Genomic DNA, 25134 nt, shown 5'->3' on the forward strand with positions numbered 1-25134 from the left:
ATTTTAAAAAATTAATTTTTAGGAATTCATATTTTTTAGTTCTCATCAGATATTTTAAGCTATTTGCAACTGTATTTTCTACTTAGTCGTTGTTGATATGCAGTATAATCATTACATTTTGTATACTGCTTTTTACCATTGTCCATCTTACTGAATTCTCTTCTAGTTTTCATGAATTTTAGTGTATTCTCTTAGATTTTCTGGGTGCTTACCGTTCACAAATAAGATTAGATTTCTTATAACTCATTTTTTGTTTATTGCATTGACTGGTGCTTTAGAATTCTGTCAAGTGATGCTCCTATAACCATATTTCACCACAAAAGAATATTCCGACTGGTGATTTATGATGGGTATTCCTTTAGTAAGAAATGGACATTCAATCTGATCATATTTCTTGGGGGCACTTTCCGTGATGAACATTTTGGCTTCTTGGACCTATAGACATTATGAACTTTTATAGAGTTTCTAACAAAGGAGATCTATTGCATTCCTGAAGTCAATTTTACTTGGACAAGGAGCATCTTTTAAAATCTTTGGGAATGGGTTAAACTTCTCTATAAAATATGAAAATACTGCAACAAATTATTGTCCATTTTCTTCACAAGTATTTCTTGAGCTTCAAGAGTATATGATCTATTTCCTGCCAGCTCGGTGTTTAAAGATTTGGCGATCACAATTTAAGATTGTAACCAGGTGATTAAACCTTGGGAGAGGAGGACAGAAGTGTTGGAAAGGGGTCTGCAGGGGAGGTCTGTGGTTTTGGTAACATTCTATTCTTCAGTTGGGTGCTGAGTCCAGGTGGGTTTATTTTGTGTGTGTGTTTTAAAATATTTTTTACCGGAGGTTCCTTAAAAAACTAAAAATAGAGCTACCATATGATCCAGCAATCCCACTCCTGGGCATATAGCTGGAGAAAAACATGGTTTGAAAGGATACATTCACCCCAATGTTCACTGCAGCACTATTTACAATAGCCAGGACATGGAAGCAAGCTAAATGTCCATCGACAGAGGAATGGATAAAGAAGATGTGGTACATATATACAATGGAATAGTACTCAGCCATAAAAAAAGAATGAAATAATGCCATTTGCAGTAACATGGATGGACCTGGAGATTATCATACTAAGTGAAGTAAATCAGAGAAGGATAAATATCATATGATATCACTTATATGTGGAATCTAAAAAAAAAAGTTACAAATGAACTTATTTACAAAGCAAAAACAGACTCACAGACTTAGAGAATGAACTTATGGTTACGAGGGGAGAAGGCCTGGAGTGGGAGGGTTAGATTGGGAGTTTGGGGTTGACGTGCACACACTGATATATTTAAAATAAATAATCAACAAGGACCTCCTGTGAAAAAATAAATAAATAAATAAATAAATTTAATCTCTTTTAGATCTTTAAATTTATTACAAAATGTTAGAAAGTTGTTTTTCATATCACAGCTCCTCCCTCTTTTTTTTTTTTGGAAAATGTGTCTTTTTTTAAAACATTTATTTATTTATTTTTGGCTGTGTTGGGCCTTCACTTCCGTGTGAGAGCCCTCTCTAGCCGTGGCGAGCGGGGGCCACTCTTCATTGCGGTGCGCGGGCCTCTCACTGTCGCGGCCTCTCTTGCTGCGGAGCACAGGCTCCAGATGCGCAGGCTCAGTAGTTGTGGCTCACGGGCCTAGCCGCTCTGTGGTATGTGGGATCTTCCCAGATCAGGGCTCGAACCCGTGTCCCCTGCATTGGCAGGCAGATTCTCAACCACTGCGCCACCAGGGAAGCCCCTCCTCCCTTTTTTGATAACCAGATTATTCTCATTGCAAAGATGCAGTATTCTCTCAAATTTTATAGAGAATACAATTTAAAAAAAAAATTCTGCTTGATGGCCTAAATTGATTTCAGAGAAGAAGGGGTATTTACACTGGATCCCTGGATTGTTTTCCTTATTTTGAATTAGTGAATGTGTGTTTTTTTTAACCATTTTAAAAAACTGAAGTATTGTTGATTTACAATTTTATGTTAGTTTCAGATGTACAGTAAAGGGATTCAGTTATACGTGTATCTATTCTTAAGTGCAGGGATGTTTCTGCCTGCTCATCTTTACCTGGGAAGGTGTGTTGGCAGCGTGGACTACTGACATCCCAGCTCTGATGTCCACAAATTCAAATGGCAAAAGAAGAGTCTGTATTCCACCAGATTTTTGCCTTATGAAAAATTAATATCATTACAGGTATCCTTTTCTTTATAAACTTGAAAATTATCCTGTTTAATTTTCAAAATAAATTTCTACTATATTTCTTTTGCACTAATTTAAAAAATTAATTTAGTGATAGCTGATATCTTTGATTACTGATTTTCTAATCACGCTCAAAGTATATTTTCCACTTATTCATTTATTTTAAGTTCCTCAGTAGCCTTTCTTTCCCTCCTTCCTTCCTTCCTTCTTCCTTCCTTCCTTCTCTCTCTCTCTTTCTTTCTTTCCTTCCTTCACTGCACTGCACAGCTTGCAGGATCTTAGACCAGGGCCCTGGCAATGAAAGCGCCAAGTCCTAACCGCTGGACCGCTAGGGTCCAGGGAATGCCAGGGAATTCCCTAGCATTTATTTTTTTGATGTATTTTTCCACATTTCCTATTAGCTTTTTTCCCTAGATATTTACTCTTTTTACTCCTATTTTCTAATTAATTGTTTGTATATAGGCAAACTCCTAATATTGTATATTAATTTTGTACCCCCCCCCCACCGCTTCACTATATAACAGTGTTGGGGATATTCTCTAGAGTTTAGCTAGTACCATTTCATCAACAAATAATGACAGTTTTACCTTCTCCTTTCCAAGTTTTTAACTCATTTGTTTTTTCTTTCTCAGGACTATTTATGTGCTATCATTCACAAGGACTCACAAGCTAAAATGTCATAATAACTTTGTGAGGTCATTTTTGCAATTTTTCGTGAAAGAGTCATATTTTAGAATGTTTTGAAGTGCTGATGAACAGAATAAATGAAAGTGTAACTATGAAAAAAAAAAAAAAAAGCAGAGTCTGTGTTCTGCCAGATGAGGTCTCCAGCCACTGGTGATGTGCTGGCAGAAAGTTTCCCCCAGTTGTACAGCCGGGAAGGTCACCGTCGTGGTGAGTGGTTCCTCTTGTGTGTTTGTTGTGGTCCCCAGAGAAAACTCTCCTCCGGTAGCAGCCCTGGCTGCCCTCATCAGCGGGCCCTGGAGACGCAGCTCCTCTGATTAACGCCCCGTCTGTTCCAAATGAGGGCGGGCGGGCCAGGGAGCCCAGGGTAGCCTTGCTGTGGGCCAGCGCTGGCTCCATTCCCCGCGTCTCCCGTAAGGTCGGGCTGGGACCCTCACCTGCAGCTGTGCGGCTCACGCCCGCAGGTGTTTGAGTTCCCTGGGCTGCAGGAAGTGGGGAGGACCGCGCCGTGACAGACGCTTCCCTTCTGGGTGTGGTGTGGGCCCCTGAGCTGCTGGGTCACTAACCCCTTCCTCTGATGCGCAGGGCCCACCCTCCTTAGAAGTCTGTTTCGGCCACACCTCTGCATAGTGTCCTGACCACTCACCACGGGCAGACTGGGAGGAGGCACCTGGTCTGGAGTTCTGTGTCCTTCCCGACATATGTATCTGTATATATAGCATAACATTTCCTACTTAAGCCATTTTGAGTGTATAGTTCGGTAGTATTAAGTACCTTCACGTTGCTGTGCTATCTTCACCAGCATCCGTCTCCAGAACATTTTAATCCACCCAAACTGAAACTTTGTACCCATTCAAAAGTAACTCCCCATTCCCCTCTACCCTGGAAACCTACTCTATTCTCTGCCTCTGTGAACTTGACTCCTCTAGGGACCTCATGTAAGTGGAATCCTACAGCAGAGGTCCCCAGCCTTTTTGGACCAGGGACCAGTTTCGCGGAAGACAATTTTTCCACAGATGGGAGGGGGGGATGGCGGGGCGGGGGGATGGTTCAGGCGGTAATGGGAGCAATGGGGAGCGATGGCGAGCGATGGGGAGCGACTCGGAGAGGCAGATGAAGCTTTGCTTGCTGCCCGCCACTTAACCTCCTGCTGTGCGGCCCGGCACTGGTCCCGGGGGTTGGGGACCCCTGTCCTACAGGATTTATCTTTTTGTGACTAGCTTATTTCACTTTGCATAATGTCTTCAAGGTTCATCCATGTTGTAGCTCACATCACAATTTCCTTCCTTTTAAAGGCTGAATCATATCCCACTGTATGTATACATCACATTTAATTTACCCATTCGCCCATCAAAATACATTAATCCATAGTCTTTTTTTTGTGTGTTTGCTTATATCTTTCTGATTCTATGCCTTTAATTTCTCTTCTCTTTTTTTAAAATTGAAGTATAGTTGTGTTAGTTTCAGGTAGACAGAGAAGTGATTCAGTTATACATACATATAAAATATGTATATACATATATTTTTCAGATTCTTTTCCCATATAGGTTATTACAAAATATTGAGTATAGTTCCCTGTGCTATACAGTAGGTCTTTGTTGGTGATCTATTTTATATATAGTAGTGTGTATATGTTAATCCCATTCTCCTAATTTATCTGCTCCTCCCCTTCTACTTTGGTAACCATATTTTTTTTTCTGTCTGTGGGTCCATTTCTGTTTCGTAAATAAGTTCATTTGTAATTTTTTTCAGATTCCATATATAAGCGATATCCTATTTGTCTTTCTCTGTCTGACATACTTCACTTAGTATGATCATCTCTAGGTCCATCCATGTTGCTGCAAATGGCATTATTTCATTCTTCTACAGTCTTTTTAAGGGAATAAAACTTGCCTTCCCCTTCAGTCTCTACAGCATGGAGCTTGAAGACATTTTGAGATTATTCTAGACAAGTGGTTCTCAAACTTCAACGTGCATCCCCAGGAGGGCTGATTAGAACACAGATTACTGGGTCCCACCCCCTAAGTTTCTGATTCAGTAAGTCTGGGGGCGCCTGGGGATTTGCATTCCTACCAATTTCCCAGTTGGTACAGATACTGCTGGTCCGGGGACCACACTTTGAATAACAACTGTTGTAGAGATTCAGTTACTTTCTTTTCCAACTGCTACTGACTACGCATTGTAGGGTAGCTACCCACCCACATACACTTCTGGGGGAACCCAATCATGCACAATCCTTGTTGTCCCAAAGGACCAGGTGCTGACCTAAAAGGTCATCCATCAGTAAGCTAGCCTCTGACCTTTGACTTGTGTGACCTCACTCAAAATAGTGAGCTGGACCAATCTGTCAGGAATTTGAATGAGGTGACGTAGAGGGCGGTTGACCAGCAGAGATGGGGCTGGTGTGACCATCACGGGCCTTGGTTGGCTGAAGCCCAGAAAGTTACCGGTTGAGGAAAAAGTAGACACTCACCCAGAAGCAGAGACCCGACTGCCTACCTTTTGTTAAGCTTTCCCCTTCTCGCTGCTTGCTCCCTGCCCCCTGAGCCCATCCCCTCTGCCAGAAAGAATTGGCCCCTGGGCTTGAATTTCAGTGAAGCCATGAACAGAAAATGCACCATGAAATTACATGGCTCCTGCAAAAGAGGCGGCCATCTGCTTTTTCTTTAGGCCTTTCCCTACAGTCTGGTGTTATCTCCCCTTCCTGGTGATATTGTACATATTTAAGAAAAAGGAAGGCTTTATTTAAAAAAAAAAAAACAGAATGCAGGATATTCGGCACTAGTAAATTCCCCAAGGCATTTGTGGACACTCTACCATTTTCTAGATATTCGTACTAGTAATTTGTTAACTTAATTGTTTCTAGTTTCTCCCATCCCAGTTTTGGAATGGGAATATTGTCCTTTGCTGCGTTTCTATAAGTTGCTCTATATGTGTAAAGATTTATACACAATGATTTGCTTCAAATTCTACATAATTCTACGGTAGCTTTTTCTCACCTTAATCTTCTTTCCCACATTTCTGAGCCTTGGGGAAAATGTGATTTCCTCTTTTCTGGTGAATAATACCAAAAAAATCAATTAATAGCAGGTGAGATAATAGGCAAAAACCAAACAAATTAAAAAAAAAAAAACCCTTCACTCTAAAATAAAGTCTATTTGAAACCTCACAGGTTTTACTTTAGACTCTAAGGGACCCCAGCTGTGGTTAAGCACAGAGAAAACAAGAAGACATTTTGGTTCCATTTCTGAAGATGAACTTTGAAGATGTACTTTGAAAACGCCATGTTATGTCTAAACAAAAGGAAGCTGATGTTACAAGGCGCATTTTCATCCTGTCTTTTTTATTGTTTCCAGACACTAGCGCTGTCCCCTTGTACAGCGTGTCCTGTTTTCCCAAGAGAGGCCGGGATGCTCTCTCGAAACTTTCCTGGATAAGCTGAAATGTGAGACAGTCCAGGAGTGGACACCTGATATTTCGCAAATTATCAGCTTGGTGTTTTGACCTGGCAGGGCTTTCTCTGTGTGTTCCACACATGCATTCCCTTATTCCCTCATTCTTTTTTAAAAAATTTTTATTGAAGTATAGTTGATTTACAATGTTGTGTTAGTTTCTGTTGTACAGCAAAGTGAATCAGTTATATATATATATATATATATCTCCACTCTTTTTTAGATTCTTTCCCCATATAGGTCATTACAGAGTATTGAGAAGAGTTCCCTGTGCTGTACAGTAGGTCCTTATTAGTTATCTATTTTATATACAGTAGTGTGTATATGTCACTCCCAATCTCCCAATTTATCCCTCTCCCCCCCTCCCCCTTGGTAACCATGTTTGATTTCCCCAATGAGATGTAAAACTCTCTCTTTTACTGACACACACAGCACATTTTGATGGAAACACAGCGGTGGGCAGAAGTGGTCAGGGAGGGGCCGTCAGGGGCGGGAAGCTGCAGCCCACTGCCAGGGTGGGCCAGGCTTGCATGGGGAGGGCAGAACCTTCTGCAGAGACCGGTCTGGAAAGACCTAGACTGTGCATCACGCAAGCAGCCCAAACGAAGAGGAAAAGAATACTTGACCTCCACACTTTTACAGGTTTGGAACAGAAAGAGGGTCAGCCTGCAATCAGGACCCACGTTTGCTGAAAATTTAGGTTCATGAAGCAAAGAACAGGCGTCCTTGCATAGCTGGTACAAAAAGGGACACAGAAAAAATATAGAACCAGATTTTAGTTTCTTAGACACACTGGCAAAGGGTTATCACTCATTCGGTATTCAGAAGGAAAAAAGGATGCCTGTAAAAAGTCTGGGGATATCTATTTATCATTTATCTATCTATCTATAAACTTTATTTCTTAGAACGGATTTATAGAAAAATTACAAATGTAATATGGAGCATTCCCATTTACCCGATATCTAGTTTGCCCTATTTTTTGGAATTAATGATACATGATTATTGATACATTATTATTAATTAAAGACCATTATTATTATTAACTATCATTAGTACCTAAAGACCATACCTTACTCAGATTTCCTAGGTTTTTACCTGATGTCCTTATTTTCTATCCCAGGATCCACATTACGTCCGTTACACGTTACATTACATTTCATCATCATGTCTCCTTGGGCCCCTATTTTATACAAATTCATTAAACAATTAACATGTGGTAGGGAGGTCTCATGGAAGAATACCGGCACAAACATTGCCCCAGATCCCTGCATCACCCTCATCAAGCCCTGAAGTTACAAGAAGTCCCTTTGGGAGGGTTATGATTTTTGGACTGGGTGACCCTCTGCTGCTCACTTGACTTCTCTGAAATTTTGCAAGAGTCGAGTTTTATGAGGGCGGCTCTACATTGGTGCCTGAGCCCAGAGTGTGTGATGCGAATGGCAGGGAGAGTTGTCCCCGTGTCTGTTCCCAAGGACAGCAGAGAGTCACACGGCATGTTCACCACATCAAACTCCCGCGCCCAAATAACAAGCAGCCTAAGTGCGCGTTTGGCAAGGGCTGGGCCAGGGCGGAGAAGGATTCCTTAATAGCTGCGCCAGATTCTTGCTAAAGGGGAGGATGGCCTGTTTTAGCCGCCAGCCCCAGGGGGGCAAGGTCTTCTCTCTGCTTCGATGTTTATGGCAGGTCTCTAGTGTAAGCTGGGGACCAGGGTAGGAACCAGGGCCACCAGCTATATCACCCACATGACCTCCAACAATTTATTAAATATCTCTGAGCCAGACTGATCATTTCCATCCCTCCCAGAAGTGGGAGAGAGAACTGAGAAACTAAGTCCTGGGGCAAGTTCTTTCCACGTGCGTGCAGCAGGTGTGCATTAAGCACTTACTGTATACTGGGCACGATGCTAGGTGCTGAGAACATGGGGGCGAAGAGGATGCATTTCTTGCCCTCATGGGATCCCCCAAGTTCTGATGCCACGTAAGGATTTCAGTCTGAGCATCTTGGACAGTAGTATTGCCACATCATTACTCCATATATTTAAGGAAAATTGTAAATCTGGTTTGCATAGGATATTGAGCATTGAGTTGCTTTCTTCTAAAAACGCTGCCAGAATGATTAACTGAAAAATCCCCTAAAAACCTGAATGGACAGTAAATGTGGCTGGGGTAAATGTTTACCAGATTCCTGAGAACTGAATTTTTATTGACTTGTTTCTCCTGGCAGAAACCTGCTAACAAAAAATCAAAATATTCCTAATGGTCGTACTGTCTTTGACTTAAAGCATCTTTCGTCTCTAGGAAGGTGGAGGTCACGAGTCTCCCTTTCTGCCCAACCAGGAAATCAGGAAGCCTGGGGCAGGAGCCTCTGGAATCAGAGCCTTTGGTTGACCCCAGGGCAAATGACTTAAAAGAGTCTCGAAGATTCCATTTCTTCATTTTTAAAATGTGTGTAATGCTTGCTTTGGCTTCATGTGTCAGCTGCTGTGTAAAATCAATGAAACCATGCCTATAAATATCTCAGCCCAGGCTTGGCACACAGTAGGTGCTCAAAAAAACCGGGCGCTCCACTGCTTAGCCCTGGCTTCCCCCTTTGTGAAAATGGAAATACTGCCACCTACCTTGTAGGTGTTGTGAGCAAGCAAATGACTTGAAATAAGGTCTCTGCTGGGCTGAGTCGCGGGCTCTGCCCGAGAGGGACATTTGTGGATGACGGCGGGTCTCAGAAGGAGGCTGGACACGTCATCAAATACCCCTCCAGTGACCAGCTGAAGAACGTGCGTTCACCTGCCCCGGAGAGGCGGTAGGTTCTCTGCGGATGTATCCAATGAGCCGACAAAACTCAGTAGAAGGCAAAGAGTCTGTGTCAAGCCCTGCAGTGGCCGGAGGAAAGGGACAGGGGGTTAACCGGTGCCCATCAAGAAAGAGCTTCTCTTCTCTTCCTCCCCTGCTCCAAGCTCGGAGGAGAGGATAGCTTCACAGAGGAAGGAATTAAGAGAATAGAGAAAAACCCAGCATGCCCTCCTTCTGCCGTTAGAGCCTGTAACTCGGCTGTAAAGCCCCCTCCCCCCCGACCCATCTGCAGACCGACAAGCCCGGGGAATAGCAGACCCCAGTGATAACATACATAAAGTGCTCAGTCCAGAGGCTGGCTCTTAGTAAGGACTGAGCAAAACAGTTTTCTTTTCACCTTGACCTTTCTCATCATTCTTCTAAGAGCTATAGCAGTTTCCAAGGGAAACATTCAAAAGAGGAAAGAGATGCTATTGCCCTGTTTGACCCCATTGACTGGGTGGACGCCATCAGTTTAGCAATAGCTCTCTAATCATCATCTCATGTGTCCCTCCTTCCTTGCCGTGCTGTCTGGTCCATGGTAAATAAATATTTGCTGAATGTTATTTATTTATTTTTATTTTGGCTGCGCCGGGTCTTAGTTGCAGGATCTTTGTTGCGGCATGTGAACTCTTAGTTGCAACATGCATGCGGAATCTAGTTCCCCGACCAGGGATCGAACCCTGGCCCCCTGCATTGGGAGCGTGGAGTCTTGACCGCTGGACCACCAGGGAAGTCCCTTTGCTGAATGTTACTGATGCAGGTTCTGGAGGAGGTTCACAAGCTAAAATCTACATGAAGGTTTTTTTTCTGTTCACCGGTGTTATATTACTGGGGATTGAACTCTTGATAGGTATTGCCGAATTGTCTCCCAGAGACTGTATCAATTTACATCCTTTGTGGCGTTGAATGATACCGTTAAAAAGAGTAGTCTCTCTAGCAGGTGAAACATGGTCTATCACTGTCTTATTTTGCAGTTCTTTGTTACTAGGAAGGATGAATACTTTCGTTTCCATCAAGAATAAGTAAACAGGGCTTCCCTGGTGGCGCAGTGGTTGAGAATCTGCCTGCCAATGCAGGGGACACGGGTTCGAGCCCTGGTCTGGGAAGATCTCACATGCTGTGGAGCGACTGGGCCCGTGAGCCACAACTACTGAGCCTGCACGTCTGGAGCCTGTGCTCCGCAACAAGAGTGGCCGCGACAGTGAGAGGCCCGTGCACCGCGATGAAGAGTGGCCCCCACTTGCCGCAACTAGAGAAAGCCCTCGCACAGAAACGAAGACCCAACGCAGCCATAAATAAATAAATTTAAAAAAAAAAAAGAATAAGTAAACAAATTTGGGTCAGGCTATATAGCTCAGATCTTAGCAGGATGTAGGCTTAAGGCCGTCAGTTACAGGAATTGATAGTAGATTCTTTCTGGGTGAAACACCACCTCCTCTACAGTGACAGAAGTACTTGGAATGACATTGCAAATAGGATGCCGATTTTTCTAAGCAGAGCGTACTTTCCCATCCTTCCTTGACCTTGGCGAATGCCCAGTGATCGAGCTGGAACCTTACAGAACTCAGCTTCCTCCCATCTTTGCCCACCTCCTACTTCCTGGCCACGCCACCTCCGTTTTAGATGTTAATCGATTCAATCTTACAGATGCTAAGGCCGCTCGCCTTCCACGCACACATCTGGTGAGATGGGTGTTTCCCCGGCTGGCTTGCATGTTACCAGCATCTGTCAACCCTATTTAGTCTTTAATTGCTCTTGGGGCATTTGCAGGAAAAGCCTGCCTTGGGATCCACACACTCATATGAAAACAGTGCAAAGCACTCCCAGGCTGGAGTGCATTTGGAAAGAGTGGTGAAAGTTGATTTTTTATTATTTATTGCTGAGCCGCTGAGTCATCATAAAATCAGTGTCCAGCTGAGGCTCCCTTTGGTCCTGTTCAGCCAGCTGTCACCCTGGTGGAGCGGTGGTGCCGAGGCATCTGAAGAAATCAGAAAAAAAAAAAAGGGAGGCCACCAAGTCCCCTGACGCCATTGATTCATTTTATGATGCAAACACCTGTCTTGTTTTATATTAGCTGCCTTGTGACGGTTGCACCTAAAAACAAAAGCAGCATTTGCAGCACCTCCAGGTGCAAAGGCACTGGAAGGGTCTGAATACAACACCAGAGACAGAACAGCTATGAGTCACTGAAGATTGACTTTGATGCCCTGCAGGTGGAAAATAGGGATTCTTCCCAGAGACGGATGGGGTGTGGGCACCAGTCTTTAACTCCCTCCACCCACCCAATAAATGAGCCAGACAAACAGGCACCAGGAAATCTCTACATTGGCAGATGGCACAAAGTTCCCCAGCAAGTGCCTGGCCAGGCCGATGGGGATACACTGCAGGAAAAGCTTTGGAGTCTGCGTTAATGGGCAGGAATGTGGTGGATGAGTTTCAGTGAGGTGAAGTATCTGGTAATGAATCCACTTGGGGCAGGCATAATGGGCTCCGTGTATTGGTTAGAGCCTTAGAAAGAGGTCTGGCCGTATCGGGCTGGGGTTTTAGGGATGATCTGCTCTATGCTGTTAGGACTATCATGAAAATATTGGCCAGCACCAAAATGAGCGTTGGTGACAAGGTGGAGAATCTTATTCTCCCCTGGTCCTAAGATCTGCAACACCATGGGCAGCTTTATTTGCCCCATTTCCACGAAGACCTCGTTTTTCAGTGATGTTAATAACCCTTCCTTTGAATCAGCAAGCAGTGACTCCACATCTGTGCCTCTGACCGTTTCTGGATTCCATTGTATCCAAACCTCCTCAACCAGCAGGGAGTAGAAGACAGGGCCTCTGCTTGGGCACAGAGCTGGCCTTCTCCCCTCTTTGCTTCCAAGGATTGTCTGGGTCTTGGCTAGAGGGTCTCCAGGTACCAGCTCCTTCCTGCCCCGTGCCTTTGGGAGCAATACTGTAGGAGGAGAAAACAAACATAACAGCAAAATGATGTCTCAGTGGACATTTGTTGGTTGCCTTCCTTCATCCACTGCCTTTTCTCCCCTTCCTATTGGGACCTCAAATTTTAAAGCCATGTGACTTCGGGTGAGATTGATCCCACCCTCAGCACTAAGGTGGATCCTAATTGGCTTAATACAATGCCCTCATCCCGTTTCCCTGGCCACTGTATTTGGTTCATTGATGAGCATTTAATTTTAGGCCAAGGAACTGAGAGGAGACATTTGCTAGGGGCATCTGGGAAAGAAATTTCTTTTATTTTCCCAAAGGAGTTGCAAGCCACTCTTCTCCTAATGAGAGGGGAGCCAGCCTCTGAGGGAAGTTGACATGGTAAAAGGCAAAGAGGAGAGAGAGAGAAATAGAAACTGGGATCTAGGTGACATCATCAAGCTGCTGGATCAAGCCATACCTGAAGTCCTCTAGACTTTTAGTTTTTATGTTGAAGCATATGAAATTGCCAGTACTTATAATTATCCTAAGGCACACAGCAGCAAACACATCCCAAGGGATTCTTTGAGACGAGACTACCAAATTTTGTGTGCGTATCAGCTGTTCACTTTGTACTTTGACCTTTCCACCAGCTACAAGCTGGGCTTCCCAACCTTAGCTTAGTCACCCTTTAGTTCATCCTACATACTCCCTTCATATTAATTTTGCTTCAACACTGCAGTTTCCACACTTGTGCTTCAAAGCCAACAATGGTGCTTTAGGGCTTTCTGCATGAAGGATAAACACAGTTGCCTGGCCTTACTCCAATAAGCTTTTCTAACCTTATTTTCCATGACTCCCAAATAGAAGAACCCTCCATTCCACTCAAACTAGGCTTCATTCTGACCATAGGCTGTGCCACCTCCACATGAGCCTATAATTAATTTTCTTTCTGCTTACACCTCTGTCTGTCTGTCTGTCTCTCTCTTTCATTGCCCCTCCTGGTATACTTAAGGCTATGTTGGGGCAACTTATATTTAACGAGTTCTTTAACCAGATCTTTCTCTCCAATGAATTCCTATCACTCTTGAAATCTATGCCACGCAATCTTTAATTAATTACATATTAATGGCTTCACACCACAAACCCAACCTCTTAAAGTTACATGGACCATATATTATATCTGTTTCATAAACTTCCTAACTAGCACAGTTTGGTGCACACAGCAGAAACAAAGGTATAAATGTTAAATAACTGACATTGTCCAGACTTAAACATTTAGGCCACTCAACTTAGCATTGGGTACAAATGAGCCCAGAAGCCAAACGATGAGGGTTTATCCAAGCTGATGTTCTGAACTTGAGACCTTCTGCATGTTTCCTAGGAAAGTTTCATCCAGCAAGATCATTTTTCCAACATCAATTCTAAAGATTTTTTTTTGATGTGGACCATTTACAAAGTCTTTATTGAATTTGTTATAATATTGCTTCTGTTTTTTTTCATATTTTGGTTTTTTGGCTGTGAGTCCTGCGAGATCTTAGCTCCCCAACCAGGGATTGAACCTACATTCCCTGCATTGGAAGGCGAAGTCCTAACCACTGGACTGCCAGGGAAGTCCCTGACAACAATTCTAACACACTTTCCCGTGTTCAGGCAAACCTGTGGGTTTCAGCCCAGACAATGAGAGGGAAACATTGACACTTTAACCCAAACGCAGCTTAAGAACCCTTGGAGGGTTCAGACGGACAGAGCTGAACCAAGGCTTTTTGCAGTCTGGCTTCTGTTTCTCAAGCCCTCGGTGGAGAGACAACTTCCTTCGAATCCCATAAGACACTGTGGATACTGAACAGACTTACAAACCCAATCGAATGAGCTAAGCGTCCACGGACCCAGAAACACCAAACCTATGTTTTTCTTAAAATAAACAAGCATAAAGCATTTAAACAAGAAGGTTCTCAGGGGCAAACCCTAGTTGGATTTTAGCAGATCTGAAAACACTTGAAACATAGTCAAAAGACTTTTTGCTAATCCCAAGACATTTGCAAAAAGGTTCTACCTTTTTGTGGCCTCCTGGCTCTTCCAGACCCCCATGGACGCGGACAAACCCTCCAGCTGCTCAAGACAAGTAAACTCATCAAGGAACCATGGGAGTGGGCAGCGGACAGCACAGATGGGTACTGGGGGCGCTATTCATCATAAACGTCCTTGTTTATCCTTTTCCGCCATCAGGGATGACCGTGAGCAGATACTTTTCTGTCTTACACTTTGAATTCTCAAAAGAAAGAAGAGTAATACATGCATCGGTAGGCTACTTTAGTGTTCCATAAACCTTAAGCTGCCAGGACGTTTGCTTCTATCATGAAATCTCTTCAAATTCCATTGGCTCTTAGTCTTTATCATAATTCTTTGAATATCTGAAACCCGTGATGTTTAAGCGAGTCTTCTCTGTTAGGGGTTAAGTCATCATATTTGTTTTTCTCCCAGTTCTAATTTTCTAACACTGTCATCTTCTTTCGAGTTTCCTCTATTTTTGTTTCCCTAGGGGCATCCTTTGGGACAGAAAGTGAGTTTAACCCTTAGACATTGACACCTATTTTCCTCTGAGTTTCAACTTCAGGGGGATTTCAGAGCAATACTTACCAAGGTAACTCTGTGAACTCACCCATTCTCTGCAGCTTGGGGAGAATTCCTAAATCTATTTCATTTATTCAGCCATACTTGGTAGGACTCAACTAAAAGAATCTTATTAATTGAAACATCTGACAGTAGGTTGGATTTTAGTTTAACTGGAAGATCCTGTATAACCCAGGGAAATAAGACAACTGGAAAGTTTGCATTTTATTTGGCAGTTTTTTATAGTTCCCAGATCTTGTAAAAAACATGGGGGAGGCGGGGTGGCAGGATAAAGCAATGCAGTTTTTAAATCAAATGAAAGCTGAATGTGGACGAGGCCAAGGTTTCTTGCCTATCGCTAACCTCCATGAATAAGAGAGAAGAAAATTTCCTTCACTCTGTTGAACAGAATATTACACTGGAAAACTATTAATTTTAGGTGCTGAAAATCAGCTATTTCCTGTAACATACACTGGTCCATACTTTTTTTTTTTTTTTCACAAAACTGTTATTGTTTCTATTACAAAAGTCATACAAGTTCATTCTGGAAAATTTTTTGAAAAAAAACCAGAAGCAAAATGAAGAAAATTTAAAATTGCTCAAAGCTCACTGCATGGAGAAATTCAATTAATAAAAAATTAGTGGTTTAATAATTAATAAAGTGTATAAATGTCTAGTACTTTAATCTCTATTTTCTCTCTTATATTCTTTCTATCTTTCTCTCTTGCAAAAACTAAAATTGAAATTATACTGGACATTCTGCTTCATAACTTACTTTTTTCATGATAGAAGTTATTCCTAAATAGGATTTTTTTTTTTCTGGCTGAGATATAAGGTTATATTCTAGTCCCCGTAATGCTTTTCTACCATAACAAACATCCTTGGATCTAAATCTTTATGCCCAGACAAGGTCTCTCTTTATGAGGCATTTCTGGACGAGAAATTGCTGGGTCAAAGGAGATGCAGAATTCTAGGGCTTCGGGGTAAGGGTTGTCTAGTTGCCTTCCAGAAAGATTAAATAATTTCGCACATCCACCAGCACGGTATAAATATTTCCTCATACAAATTCTGGATATTTTAATTGAAAATTCAAATTGATAGATACAAAATAATAGCTCATTATTTTATTTGATTATTAATGAGCTTGAATATTTTCATATAAAATACTGCCATTATATCCATACTGTTGTACATCCAAGTAAGACGTAATTTAAAATTAGTTATTCATTTAATTTTTATATAGTAAGTATAGCAACTCTATGCTTTCTCTCATATATTGAAAATATTCCACATATAACAAGGTCCTACTGCATAGCACAGAGAACTATATTCAATATCCTATGATAAACCATAATGGAAAAGAATACAAAAAAAAGAATGTATATATATGTACAATTGAATCACTTTGCTGTATAGCAGAAATTAACACAACATTGTAAATCAACTATACTTTAATTTAAAAAAATTTTTTAATTAAAAAAAGAAGATATTCCTTTCAATCTAACAGCAGCTGGGCTAGTAAACAATGCACAGGTTACCAGGTAAGAACAGAGCATCTTATTCTGTTCAATCAGAGGCTGTTTACCCTTTAACAGTCTCCTGCACAGAGGTTCATGCCCAATATGGGTTTAGACTAGGTTGCTTCTGAGTTCTTTCTTATACCTGACATTCTTCCTCCTTTCTTACACCTAGAAATAAAGCATCCTTGGTCCATTAGGAGAAGGAGCAGAGTGGAGAAGCATAGGGACCGGTGGCCTTGCAGGCTGGGCTGTGACAAAGTGGCTCTGAGTCTGCTCATTTCTCCTCTGTGGGGTCCCACGTGCCTGCCACACCCCTGCCACGCTGGCCATGACCGCCACCCTCCTTCCTACAACACTTGTACGACTTCCCTTTAATGCTTCTGTGGCGCGTTGGAACTTACAGCCAGAAACTGGATTCTTGCACCTACGTGTGCGAGTTTCCTCTGGCTGCTGTAACAAAGTGACACCAAGTGGCTTCAAACAAGGGACATTTATTCTCTCACAGTTCTGGAGGCCAGGAGTCCTAAATCAAGGTGTCAGCAGGGCCATGCCCCCTCTGAGACTCCGAGTAAGCTCCTTCCTTGCCTCTTCCCAGCTCCTGGTGGCGGCTGCCTGTCCTTGAAGCTCCTCGTTTGCAGCTGCATCACACGAGCCTCTGTCCTCGGCATCTCTCCCTGCATCTTCTCCTCCCCTGTTAGAGCTCTCGTGTCTCTTGTCCTGGACCATGAGCTCCCGATGTCAGGGCCCATCTCATACTCACTCCTCTACCTCAAGAAGCACCTGGTACCCGACACGCAGAGGGAGCTCTTTGGATGCATAGTGAACGAAGATGAAATAATTCTACGGCTTCTCTTTATAGCCCACGTCTTGAATTCTCCTGGATATTTTATCATCAGCTCTTCCTCTGAATACCCCTCAAATACCAAATACACTCCCCAAAGTGGACCTTCTCCAGGGTTTTCTTCTCAACTTTCCTTCATTCTCGCTGTATTCCCTCCCCTGAGTTGTCCTGTTGCCACCACTGTTGCGTGGGTCGACTCATAAACCTACCTGCCTTGTTTCAACCCTTCCCTTGAGCTCAGAGCTATATTTCTACCAGCCCGCAGTGAAAATCCATGAGTGAATAGAAGCTTTGCTCAAATTCTAAAGCCAGCATGTCTAAAACGACACCGCCACCTCACCTGGTCCCCTGGTTCTTGGTTTCTGACGTCCCAGGCACGAATTAGAATCAACACCTATTGGCCAGTAATTCTAGAGACGTGGGCCCCGGCACGAGGGCCATCCCCAACTTTTGTGGGTTCCGCGCTGGAGTGGCGTTTGTCACCCATTGTTTTCCCTTCAATTTTGCCACTGCTTCGCTCAAGATTTTGGTGTCTCTCACCCACTCTTGTGGTAGCATCCTGACAGGTCTCCCTCGCTTCCTGTCTCTTGCTCTGCTATCCATCCTTCAGCAGAATGATGTTGAGAGAAGTATCAGATGGCATGATTCTCGTGCTTGAAAGCCCCGGGCTTGCATTCAGGGCGTCCTCCTTTTGGGATGGGAACGGATGTTGGCTGTGAGCCTGGGAAGTGGAGTGACACTGCAGTTTGTTCAGCTTGATTTGCTGTGTTCGATGGACCCTGCTCGGCTTTGCTGGAGTTACCCTGTTTCACCCCGGTCCTCAGGCTCTGGGCCCCCAGGTTTTTCAGGAGGTGCCAGAGCTCCGCCAGTAACACCTACGAAAGGTCATCGCTTTGACCTCATGATTATTGTGTAAGCTCGTTAAGGGCAAAGATCAAATCTTTTGTCGAGCTACACTTACTTCTCAGCTGCATTTAATGTAAAACTGGGCAGCAGAGGCCTCTGAGGAAATCCTTCTGAAAGAGCCGGTGTGAGAAAGATAAATAAATAGCAGAGGCCCCTGGGCTGAAGCAGCAGGGCAGGGCAGCTCTCCGAGGCTGCAGACGCCGAGGTGAGCTTGGCTGCAGAAGTGCCGGGCCCGTGATTGATGGAGGCAGTTTGCATCCGGGCTTCTAACCAGACCCCCTCACCTTGCGGAATATAGAACTGAAGGCATCCACTGCTCCCTGAAGCCAGTGCTTTCCCGGGACGAGGCAGCATTGTGTTCTACGTACTGAATGGGAGGCTTTCTCTTCCCTTCCTCGTCACCAGGGCATCCGATCACCAGCCTGCGCCAGGCTACACCGGGCTCCCTCCTCCCTGTTCACTGTTCATGATTTTCATGTGTTTTGGGGCTGTTTTCAAGTGCCCCAACCCCCAGCCTCTGCTCAGTGGAGCTATAAAAGCAGAAAGCCTTTCATCTCTTCGCCAGCAACAGCCCTCCCTGCTCCCTTGATCGTTTGGCGAACTTGCCTCTGAACTCGGTCCAAACTGTCTGTCTCCTTGGGATTCCACGTCTCCTCGACCGAGATCAGCCTCCCAGGTGTGCTGGATGATTAGCACGGAGGAAGGAGTTATGTACACTGTGATTAGTGCAGTAATAACAGCGATATTAATAAGAGCAAGAGCCTGACGATGACAGAGCACCTGGGCTACGGTGATCTCGAGGAAGATGCACTTTTAGCCCCGGGGAGCCCATGTTGTCCTCTTTTCATTGTAACACTTCCGGTTCTTTCTCTCATTCCAACAGTAATCTGTGTCCATTGTGCAAAGCGTGAAAAATTCAGAATGATAGAAATAATTCAGGATACGTTACCCATACTCCTGCCATACAGAGGTAACCGCTGTTAATACGTTGGTGGTTTTTTGGTCCAGATTTAGTTGATGCACAAGCTCTCAGATTCACACATGTAAATACACTGGCAGAGGTGGGTTTCATGCTGTATATAAAACTGTGTGGCACCAAAGGGGAAACATGAGGGGAAGTGATAAATGAGGAGATTGGGATGAACATAAACACACTACTGTATATAAAAGAGATAACTAACAAGGACCAACTGTATAGCACAGGGAACGCTACTCAATATTCTGTAATTACCTATAAGGGAAAAGAATCTGAAAAAGAATGAATATATATATACATATAACTGAATCACTTTGCTGTACACCTGAAACTAACACAACATTGTAAATCAACTATATTCCAATAAACATTAATTGAACAGCTAAAAAAAAAATTTTGGGGGGGGGCTTCCCTGGTGGCACAGTGGTTGAGAATCTGCCTGTTAATGCAGGGGACACAGGTTCGAGCCCTGGTCTGGGAAGATCCCACATGCCGCGGAGCAACTAGGCCCGTGAGCCACAACTACTGAGCCTGCGCGTCTGGAGCCTGTGCTCCGCAACAAGAGAGGCTACGATAGTGAGAGAGGCCCGCGCACCGCGATGAAGAGTGGCCCCTGCTTGCCGCAACTAGAGAAAGCCCTCGCACAGAAACGAAGACCCAACACAGCCAAAAATAAATAAATTAATTTAAAAAAAAAATTTTTTTTTAAATAAATAAAATTGTGTGTCCTCTTTTTCCTTCAATGTGATATCACACAGATGTTTCTAGGTCATGAGATAGTCTTCTACAGCATAATTTTAATGGTTCTATAGAAATATATATTCGATGATGTATTTGGCCATTTCCTTATGGTTGAGTCCATGGGTGGTTTCTGAGCTGTGTCGTTATGAAAATACTCTAGGAAAGGAGCAGGGGACAGAGCACATAAAGTGACCTGTAGAAATAGCTTGCCATCCGGAGAATTGCTGGGGGAAACTCAATTCCCACTTTCTGCATTCCTACTCACCGGAAAATGGAGTAGTTTGGCATTGAGCCAGTCAGATGGGGCAAGGGGAGCAGCTCTTTGAGTGGGAAGGGGTTTGGACCAATCTTCCATGTCTTTATACCTCACAGTGTCCTAGAGATGGGAAGACGGAAGGGACACAACCAGGAGAGTTAGCAATCTTGCCCACGTAGCCCCAGGAAGGCGGGAAAGAGAAACTCACTCACATCTCGGAGTTCAAATGGGAGTTACTATCCCAGTGAATATGAACCCATGATCCACCCTCTGGGAGATAAACCAACATGGTGAGCAGATTATCTTCATGGGCGCAAAATGTTCTTTGGAGGAAGAGAATGTAGCAGGTCAAAACTCTTGCAGTATAAAAAAAAATTACCTGCTTCTGTTTTACTTTCTTTTTTTAACTGGATAAGAAAAATCCAATCCCTCCTAAGTTGGGATGGGGATTAACTTGAAAGTGGGCGTGAGGGATCTAATGGAAGGATGAAAATGCCCTAAAACTGATTATAGTGATGGTTGCACCTCTCAGTAATGGTCCTAAAAAAATCATTAAATTGTACACTTGAAATGGGTAAATTTTATGATAGGTGAGATATGTTTCCAATAAAACTACTTAAAAAAGTAAAATTTAAACCCCTACCTAAAAAAAAAAATAAAGTCTCGTGTAAAGCCAAGACAAGAGACTTTTTAAAGGGTTGACTAGGACTAGGTTGGGAAACCCGGGAGGCCTTGTGGGAAGCAAGATGGCGAGATGCACGGTGGACGTAGTCCCATGTGGCACCAGAGGCAGGAAGCTGTACCACAGCCAACTGAATGCAGCAGAGAGGCTCTCAGCCTTGCTTTCCTCTGCTCTGTTGTCCCTGGCAACCTCTGCTAACTCTGTCCAGTGAGTCACTGTACCTTCAGTCATTGTACCTTCATTGTACCTTCAGCAAGGCTCTCAGCCTTGCTTTCATCTGCTCTGTTGTCCCTGGCAACCTCTGCTAACTCTGCCCAGTGAGTCATTGTACCTTCAGGTACAAAGAACGGCTGTCTGGAACGAGAACAGGCTTTGACCTTTGCTGGCTGTGTGACTTCGGGTAAATCATTTCACCTTCCTGAGACTTGGATGCCACGTGCAGAGAATGAAGGATAATGTCTGGTTCTCGAAGGCCTGTTGAGTTGTAATATTTCTCTAATGCCATGATTCATGCTTTATAAATGGTTATAAACAAATCCTAGAGCCAATTTTCTAGTTTTCTCCTGTGCCCAAGGACAAACATAAATCATATTTAACTGGTGAGAACTCTAGCTAACTCACAGGTATATCATGAGATTAAATGAAATAATAGACCTGAAAGGAATGTGATGGAGAAAAAAATACCTAAAACCCTATGGGGATTTTTACCCTATTTTTAGGTAAAAATACCTAAAACCCTATTAAAAAAATTCCTAAAAATACCTAAAAAAACCCTAAAACCCTAAAAAAATACCCTAAACCCTAAAATATTAGCACAGGTATCATCCTGCTTTCCTCCTCAAATCAACCTTCTGTACTAGTCCAACAACGTTGGAGAAACGGTTGTCATTTGCTGGACTTGGGCTGAGTTTCTAATCTGTTGGTTTCACCTAATCTTTAAAAGGAAAATTCTATCCAAGTACAGTGGCATTTATAATATCCTCATTGCAAAATAGGAGGAAACAACAACAAATGGAGGCATCTTAGTAGGGTACCTAAAAAAAGGCAAGGGATTCTGGAAAGCGAATGGATGCTGAAGACAAGTGCTCTTGCCGTGGTCAGTTTCTTGCCATGGTCAGTTTCTGCTCTTCCGTGAGCCTGCAAAACAGGTGGTAAGAGAACAGACCCCAGACATCTCAAGTGTTGTTCTTCACGAGGTCCTCCTAGAGTGGACAATGGCCAGCCGGGCACGTGGTTCTTGGGGTTGGTTCTCATGCTGACAATGTAGCCGTCACATCCCCTGGGAGGGAGCACTGAGGGACGTCGGTAAAGACCGGGTCTGGATCTCACAGTCCAACGTGAGATGCAGTGAGACATCCATCAGAGCTCTGTAGATTCAGGTAAATATATTAGACTTTAATGCCACTCTGAAATATCAGTTGGATCCTCCAAAGTATGGTCTTGACAATCAGCCAGTTGCCAAGTGTTTGCTTTGTGCTACCTGGACAGAGCCTGAGAAGTCCTCTCCCCACGCCCCGCCCCCCTTGGTGTGCACTGGCTCGTATTTGCACAATAAATTCAACATCTCGCTGTAACAGCCTTTCTGGCTGCTTCCCCACAGGCCTTCCTTGGAGGAGAGCTGGCTGGGCAGCCCAGAACACACGTGAAAGGTTAAGCTCGCAATATGGAACTTTAGTTCCAGGTGGGGTGGGTTACTTTGGAGGACAGGTGAGTCTGAAAGGCAAAACTGAAATCAATGCATCCTCTCTCCCCACTCCTCTGCCACTTCCCCTAGGGGTTTGTGAGTGGAGATGTTTTTCAGATTCAAAATGATTCCATGCCAGAGTCAGCTGCTGCAACACATTGGTTCACTGTGGCTCATTCCTTTATTCACACTCTTACCCACACCTTCCTTCCTTCCTTCCTTTCCCTCCTTCCTTCCTCCTTTCCTTCCTTCCTCCTTTCCCTCCTTCCTTTCTCCTTTCCCTCCTTCCTTCCTCCTTTCCTCCTTCCTTCCCTCCTTCCCTCCTTCCTTCTTTCCCTCCTTCCCTCCCTTTCCTCCTTCCTTCTTTCTCTCCTTCCTTCCTCCCTTCCTTCCTTCCTTCCTCCCTTCCCTCCTTCCTTTCCCCCTTCCTTCCTTCTTTCCTTCCTTCCTCCATTTCCCTCCATATTCTCTGACACTTAGTGTCACAAACACTTGTTCATTGCCTTCTACGTGTCCAGATCTATTTTTGGTTTCAATTATGCAAAGATGAATGAGACACAGTCTCTTCTTCCAAGATACTCACTAAGGGGAGACAGAAATAAAACCCAGAACTGCAGCCTAGTGGGACAAGGGGTATCGTGGAGGACTGTAGTGAGTGGATCAAAGCCTGGAGTGATTAGTCCTGCTCTGAGACCCTCGTAAGTGTCCATATCAGGCGAAAACTTGAATTTTCTTGACCAATGAATGACGTGATTGCTTTAGTATGCTTACACACATAGCTTATCTTTCTCATAGATAAAACATTTGACTTTATTATTTTTCTTTTTAAAATTTATTTATTTTACAGTAGGTCCTTGTTGGTTATCTGTCTTAAATATAGCAGTGTGTACATGTCAATCCCAAACTCTCAATCTATCACTCCCCCCAACCCTTCCCCCTTGGCAACCGTAAGTTCATTCTCTAAGTCTGTGGGTTTGTTTCTGTTTTGTAAATAAGTTCATTTGTATCATTTTTTTTTAGATTCTTCATATAAATGAAATCATATGGTATTTGTCTTTGTCTGACTTACTTCACTTAGTGTGATAATATCCAGGTCCATCCACGTTGCTGCAAATGGCATTATTTCATTCTTTTTTATGGCTGAGTAATAGTCCATTGTATATATGTACCACATCTTCTTTATCCATTCATCTGCTGATGGACATTTAGGTTGTTTCCATGTCTTGGCTGTTGTGAATAGTGCTGCAATGAACACTGGGGTGTATGGATCCTTTTGAACCAAAAGCATTTGACTTTAGAAGGAGAATGCACTTTGATGAGTTCTAATCACACACTCACACACAGAGTTTATAAAGGGAGTTGATTTTCCAGGGCGCCTCTCAAGGTGTTCTACCTCTCTTCCTCAGAAGTTCAGAAGTCTGTCCAGGTAATTTTGATCACCTGGTGTGAAGGCTGAGGGCCAGTGGGTTCTGCAGGTAGAATCTGTGTTCTTAAGAGACTGGGACCAAAAGTGCATCTTGCCGGCAACACTGGAGTTTCATGCCACACTCAGCCTGGCTTTCCACTCTGAAGGCAGCGATCTCACAGTCCTGGTGGAAAAGATCCAAATTCTATGTCTCTGTGACTTTCATGTTTGTCAATCATTTAGGAGATATCTTCTGAAAAGCTCAGCAAAGGGATCCAGCTATGAGAGTTTTCTTTTCGTCAAGAAACCATTAGCATTGTCCATAAAAAAAATGACAATGGATTCATTCTTAGGATCAGTTCCATTTATCCCATTCAGTCCATTAATAAACATTCTTTGGGTACTTGATACGTGCTGGTGCTGAGCTAAGCTGTGGGACACACACGAGCACCTCCCAGCTGATGCAGAAAGAGGGACGCTGCTCCCTTGCCTTCAACTAGGGCTTTGCTTCCTCTATCCCATCCCCTTTCTCCCTGCCTTTCCTATTGCCATCTTTTTCATCAGCACTCCAGGCATACGAGGGGCTCCCCAAAGGCTTCTTCATCGATTGAGTCTCTGTTCTAATCGGATCAATCACTAATCACTCGCCTTCAGGAGGTTCCACGCAGGGGCCCTAAATAATGTAGGGACTTAGGTTGCTCTAAAAGCAGATTAGGAGACGAAAATCGGGCACCCAACTGTGCAGCCGCAGCATGTCCTGAAAATTTACAAAATACTTATGCTTTCAAGCCTGATTCTTCCCTGTCTCCAAGCGGTGTGAAGAAGATGTCAGGCCAGGGCCAGAGACAAACAGAGGAAAGTGGAAGTCTTCCTTCTCCTCTGACCGTCAGGTATGAGCTGGCCCCCGGCAGAATGTGATATTCAACTCACTCCTTGGTTCTTTTCCTGAATCACTGAATGCTAGAAGTGGAAGCAGTCTCAGGGTTGTCCCAGACGAGGCCCCTGAAGAAAGCTGGTCGGAGGGCACAAGGTGAATTATAATACATTATAATTCCAGATAGGCACAGACTTAAACCAACATGATAGGATGGTGACAGTGCCAAGGTGTGTTATTTCTAGGACCTTCTCTTCAAGAAGGTGTGGTCATTAGAGCGAGGAGTCCTGAACTCCAAGGGCAGACATCGAGCTCCTGCCCTCGGCTTTCTGTGAACGTGAATAGCTGGGCCTCCCTCTCCTCCGCAGCAGGAAGGCTGCCGGCCTCACTGGGAGCCACGTTGAAATGTTGCTCCTGAGGCTGGACTAGGGCCTTTGGAAGGTTTTAAACACTGAAATGATTACGGAGCCTCCCTTTCCCTGCCCTTCTGCACCCTGGACCCATTCAAAATGCAAACTGTT

At 43.7% G+C, this 25134-nt stretch overlaps 1 long non-coding RNA gene across 4 annotated transcripts in view; it reads right to left on the reverse strand.

The window, feature by feature from the left end:
* Positions 1 to 2444: 2444 nt before the first annotated feature.
* Positions 2445 to 25134, reverse strand: part of LOC309650293 — a 230710-nt gene continuing 208020 nt past the window's right edge. The window contains exons 6-7 of one of the 4 annotated variants that reach the window (XR_014257503.1): positions 10843 to 12143; positions 2445 to 9235 (exon numbers count right to left, since the gene is read on the reverse strand). This is a non-coding gene — a long non-coding RNA (uncharacterized lncRNA). Of the gene's footprint in view, positions 12144 to 25134 lie in introns of all 4 variants that reach the window. The other 3 variants (XR_014257504.1, XR_014257505.1, XR_014257506.1) reach the window with 3 other exon arrangements.

This window comes from Balaenoptera physalus (genome assembly GCF_965194825.1).
Source record: "Balaenoptera physalus genome assembly, chromosome: 20".
Lineage (NCBI taxonomy): Eukaryota > Metazoa > Chordata > Mammalia > Artiodactyla > Balaenopteridae > Balaenoptera > Balaenoptera physalus.